Here is a 6,406-nt window from a genome sequence, read left to right as displayed (position 1 = left end):
CTTACAGGGGCTCTGTCGGGGGTGACTGGGATTTTCCCAGCCCCACTGGATATCCTAAATTTGGCCAACCCTCCTGCAACGGCAGTCCCGGCAAAGATGTCTGCTGGCCGCCACAGGCCCCAATTCATGTATCTGATGGTGGCGGGCCTTCAGATCAGCTCAGGGAAGAGCGAATACAAAACAACTGGAGACTATCATCCAAGAGATGTACCCCTCCCTAAATTATCATCCACTGGCCCTTCCCAAACCTTGAGGCCCAGACCCTGACGCCCAAACCCTGAGTGTCCTAGAGGCCACTTATCATTTGATCAATACATCTAACCCAGCCTTTGCTGCAGATTGTTGGCTATGCTTGACTCTTGGCACACCCCTGCCCCTCGCCTTGCCAGTTGTCGACCAAACTGACTATGCCAACAGTTCTAGTTACAATTGCAGTTTTTCTCTGCCTTTCAGGGTCCAGCCAGTACAGTTCAACGCCTCAGTTTGTTATCTAAATTTGGGCCACAACAATAGCTTCGACATACGTGTTGGAGTCCAAAATTTCTCTCTCTGCTCGGTAGTGCTTAATGGCCCTGCCGCCATTTGCCCTGCCCCGGGTCACGTGCTCGTCTGTGGAGGGAGCTTGGCATTCACCTCCCTCCCCACTAATTGGACTGGGCTGTGCGTGGTGGCGACTGTCCTCCCGGACATCTCCCTTATTCCTGGAGATGAGCCAGTGCCCTTGCCCAGCTTTGACTATATCGCTGGGCGACATAAAAGGGCCGTCTCACTGGTCCCCTTGCTCGTGGGGCTAGGGGTGTCCGGCGCCCTTGCCACTGGCTCTGCTGGCATCGGGGTGGCATTACACTCCTATGCCAAATTATCCAACCAGTTGATTAATGATGTTCAAGCTCTCTCCAACACTCTTACAGATATACAAGATCAGATCGATTCTCTGGCTGAGGTGGTCCTTCAAAATAGAAGGGGCCTGGACCTCCTCACGGCAAAACAAGGAGGGATTTGCATAGCCCTAAATGAACATTGTTGTTTCTATGCCAATAAATCTGGGATCATCAGGGGAAAAATTCGCGATCTTCAGGAAGATTTAAACAGACGACGACAAGAATTCATTCAAAATCCCCTCTGGACTGGCCTCAATGGTTTCCTCCCTTATCTCCTCCCTTTGCTGGGACCCTTATTGGGTTTACTTCTGCTCATTTCCTTGGGGCCCATAATATACAACAAAATCATGGCCTTCCTTAGAGCCCGGGTAGAGACAATAAAAACAGCACCCATACAAGTCTACTATCATAGATTGGCAATGGCTGACCAGGACGAATGCCAGACCGTTGATTAGGTCCTTGCCGTGGCGAAGTGTTCTCGCCCCACCTGGTGAGTGGGCTGGCAAGCCAATGAAGGGCAACTGAGCAAGCGTGCCATGCAATGAGAGAGCCCTCGTGTGCTGCCTAAGACAGGTGCCAGAGCCTTGATTTTCTGGTTAACTGATGACGGGTAAGGTGCACGGTGCAGACACGTATGTCGCTCTGACCCAAGACAGGCTCAGCCCCCACAGGCTTGGCTCTCCTGATGCCTTTCTAAAATTATAATTTTAAAGGGAGGACCTGTGGGGGGCCTTGTCCCCCCCCGCTAGTACTCTTGAGTGCCTTTTACAGGCATGTCTAAGCCTGCTGCAAGTCTACCTGGCAACAAGGAAGTAGCCCCAGTACCCTCCCCTTGCTCCCTCCCTCTAGCCCTACGGTATATATGTTGTAACAGCTTCTGCAATAAACGAGACTTGATCAGAAACCTGTCTTGTCTCCATCTCTCGTGTCCCCTGTCCTTTGTCATTCTCACCCCCCCTCTAGGGTCTCCCTTGACTTACCCGCCGGCCGGGACAATAGCAGACACCCTGTCTTGTTCCTGATTTTAGTGGGAAAGCTTTCAGCTTCTCTCCATTTAATATGATGTTGCCTGTTGGTTTGTAATGATGGCTTTTATGAGATTGAGATAAAGACCTTCTATACATATTTTCTTTAGGGTTTTAATCATGAATGGATGTTGTATTTTGTCACATGGTTTTTCTGCATCTATGCAATGATCATTTGATTTTTGTCCTTCTGTTTATGTGGTATACTATATTTATTGATTTGCATGTGTTGAACCAACCCTATACATCTGGGATGAAGCCTACTTGGTCATGGTGTGTGATCTTTTTGATGATTTGCTGCCTTCTGTTTGCTAGTATCTTGTTAAAGGTTTTTGTATTTATTTTCATTAAGAATATTGTCCTGTACCTCTCTTTTTGGTCAGTTCCTCTTCTGGTTTTGGAATTAGGGCAATAGTTGCTTCCAGGAATGACTTTGAGAGTATTGCTTCCCTTTTGATTTCATTAAATAGTATAAAGTGTATTGGCATTAGATCTTCTTTAATGTACTTGTAGAACTCAGCAGTTAATCCATCAGGACTTGAGCTTTTCTTAGTTGGTAATTTTCAAAAATTCTTCAATTTCATTGATTGATATTGGATTCTTTAGGATTTTTATATGTTCTTAGCTCAGCTTTTATAGTGCATATGTACCTAGGAATTTATTTCTTCTGAATTTTCCATTTTATAATAGAACAGTTTCTCAAAATAGTTACAAATGATCTTGATTTTTGGCAGAATTTACTGTGATTTTGCCTTTTTCATTTTTTTCCCATTAAGTTTATTGGTACATTTTAGGTACAAAATACAGTTACATTCATCATTAGGATCTTCTACCTTTACAGGATGTATCATGGTTTTTATTTTTTCCCCTTCCCCTGCCCTCCCTTCACCCCTTTCACCCTTCCCTATTTGCAAAGACTCTGTTTCCATTTTTTCTTTTTTCATATTTTTATTTTCCCTTCTTTCCTTCTCCCTACCCCTCACAATTGCCCTACTGCTTTAGACCTTTACTTCCTATTACACAATATCAATTACACATTTTTAAAATTACAATATCAAGATCTAGGAGACATTACCACAGATTTTACAGAATTTACAAGGATATAGAAACCATATGACAAAAATCTTTTTTGAAATAAATTTGACGACTTCTAAGAAGTACCTTGGAAAACAAATTAATGAAATTAACTCTGGAGGAAATATAAAATTTGAATAGCACCTATTAAAGAAAGTATATTCCTGGGCCGGGGATTTAGCTCAGTGGTTCCGCTGCCTGCCTCGCAAGCGCAAGGTCCTGAGTTCGATCCCCGGTACCAAAAAAAAAAAAAGTATATTCCTAGCTTGAAAACCTACCTATATGACAACAGCAGGCTCATATACATTTTAACTGATAAATTATATCAAACAATTAAAGCAGAAAAAAGAAGGAACACTTCTCCCCTCATTTAGGAAATCAACATTGTGCTAATACTAAAAATGGATAAAGATAATAGAAGAAAAAAGTATGAACATAGATAGAAATTTGTTTAACAAAACAAACTCTTAGAAGTCAGATCTGGCAGTATGTAGAAAGTGGTTTTATTATAGGGATGGCAGTGTTGGTTCAGCATTGGAAGATCCACCCCCAAAAATCATTATTTTAACAGAGGAAAGGAAAAAGTCATATGATCCTGTCAGTAGTTGCAGAAAAAGTATTGGACTAAATTCTACAGCTGTTCATGGTAAAAGCTATCAGGAGACTAGAAGTAGAACAGAACCTCCTCAGCAGATCAAAGACATGTATTCCATACTTCCAGCAAAAACACCTTATATGAATGGAGAAGATACAATGCTTTCTCCCTAAGGTGGGGAACAAGGGCAGATATGCCTACTCTTCATTTGTCCATTAAACTTTGAAACATAGGCCCAAAGCAAAATAGCCTGGCAATAAAATGGCACAATTAGGATAGGATTGGCAAGGTAGAAGTAAAATCTTTATATGTAGATGAAAATATCATCTACAGAGAAAATACTAAGAAATCTCTAAGAGCTCCTAGAACTTGCACTTGAATTTAGCAGGATTAGAAAACACAAGGTATATATAAATATTCAGGTCTATGTATACTTGCTATAAATGAAGAATTGGATATTGAAATTTAAAAGTTATGTAGGAATACAAAGGACCTAGGAAAGTAAAAAAGAAAAATAAAACAGTGTTGGAAGACATTTAGTACCTAATTTTAAGACTTCCTCTAAAGCTACAGTAATCAAGGCAGTGTTGGAATAAGGAAAGACATATAGATCATTTGAATAAAACAGAGAATCTAGAAATAGAACCATACATATATGGTCCACCGAGTTTTGAAAGATCATTTAACATTAACATTTTATAGAACACAAACTCAATTCAAGAGCAGAGGAAAAGATAATGTTTTCAGCAAATGGCACTAGAATATTTGGTATCCATATATAAAAAATTAACCTCAACCCTTTATTTCCATACATAAAAATAACTTGAAAGGATCTATGAACCTAAATATGAAAGACTAAAACTATAAAACTTTAAGAAGAAATTATAAGGGAAAATGTTTATGAATTTAGGGTAGGTAAGAACTTCCTAGGGTACAAAAAACATGATGCATAAAAGAAAAAACTTGATAAATGAGATTCCATCAAAATTTAGAACTTTAAATGACATCGTTAAGAAAATGAAAAGTAGTCCTTAAACAGACCATATTTACAATGCATATAACCTATGACCAGAATATATAAAGAACTCTTTTTTTTTTGGTACCAGGGATAGAACTCGGGTCCTTGCGCTTGGGGGGCAGGTGGCAGAACCACTGAGCTAAATCCCCGGCCCCGTATAAAGAACTCTTACAACTCATTAATAGACAACCCAATTAAAAAGTAGACACAAGAAGATGATAAATAGCCAGTATGGCACAAGGAAAGGTGTGCAACACTAGAATCAGAAAAATACTAATCATGAACAATAACAAGATTGAATTATATACTCATTAGGGAGATGAAGTTAAAAGTTTTAAAAGAACAAATGTCAGCTTAGGTGTGAACTAGTTAGAACTTTCTAATACTGCTAATGTGAATGTCAAATGATAAAACCGTTTTGGAAAACAATATAGAAACTTCTTGTATTACTGTTAAGAACCAACACTCCTGTTCTTAAGTTTTTACTTGAGAGGAATGAAAACACATGTTCACAATAGATTTGTACAAACAAGTTGAGTATCCTTTATCTGAAATTCTTGGGACCAGAGTGTTTCAGATTTTCATTTGAAATCCACTTGATCTACAAAGAGGATAGGTAATTCCTGCTTTTTTTTCAGGTTCCTGTCACATGGAGTATTGTTCTCCACCCTTTAACTTTTAGTGTATGAGTTTCTTTTTGAATTAAATGTGTTTCTTGTATGCAGCATATTGTTGGATCTTGCTTCTTGACCCATTCTACCAGTCTATTTCTTTTGATTGGTGAGTTGAGACCATTAACATTGATATTTATAACTCATACGTATTGACTTGTCATTGTTAAGACTTTTTCTATTTGTTGGATTCTCCCCCTTTGTGTTTAATATCTTGTTGCGCCCAGTGGATTCATTCTGCTGGGCTTCCTGGGATTGTGATCTTCGTTGTCTTTTCCTAGGATATTGTCTAAAATTTTTTGGAGTACTGGTTTGGTATTCATGAAGTTCCTAAGGTGCTCTTTGTTATGAAAGTATCTTCTTTCTCCATCAATTTTGAAAGATAGTTTTGCAGGGTACATCAATCTGGGTTGGAGGCTGTTTTCTTTTAGAGCTTGAAATATATCACTCCAAGCTCCTGTTGCCTTGAGGGTTTCCATTGAGAAGTCTGCTGTGATTCTGATGGGCTTTCCTTTGTCTGTGATTTGTTTCCTTTCTCTCACTGCTTGTAGAATTTTGTTTTTCTGTTGAGTTTCTGGAATCTTAACTATTATATGCCTATGTGTAGATTTTTTTTTTGATCACAGCTACTTGGAGTCCTATATGCCTCACTTATCTGTATGTCAAGTTCTTTTCCCATTCTTGGGAAATTTTCTGCCATCAGTGGTGTAAACAGTTTTTTTATGTCATCTGCACTCTCTCCTGTTTCTTCATTGACTCCAATCGGTCTTATATTATTCTTCCTTACAACATCTAGCAGCTGCTGGATTGACTTCTCTTGGTCCCTTACAATTTTAAAGCAATTTTTCTTTTCCTGGTCACTAATTGCAATCTTATCTTCTATATCTGAAATTCTGTCCTCACATTGGCTCATTCTGCTGCATACACTTTCAATTAAGTTTTTAATCTCCTGGAAATCTGTTTGCATCTGTTTTATGGATTCCATTTGTTTCCTATGTTGGGATTCCCTCATGTTCCTCAGCTCCTCTATTTTTTCATCTGTGTCCTCTCTAGATTTATTAATCATGTCTTGCACTATGGGCACAATCTCTGCTGTTATCTGAGAAATTATTTCTGATTTCATTTTTTCCAGATCCTCTTTT

The sequence above is a fragment of the Heterocephalus glaber genome, unplaced genomic scaffold (assembly GCF_053883595.1).
Source record: "Heterocephalus glaber isolate CG9 unplaced genomic scaffold, H.glaber_assembly_v1.0 deba00001503, whole genome shotgun sequence".
NCBI lineage: Eukaryota > Metazoa > Chordata > Mammalia > Rodentia > Bathyergidae > Heterocephalus > Heterocephalus glaber.
Note: the sequence above shows the minus strand (reverse complement) of the source record.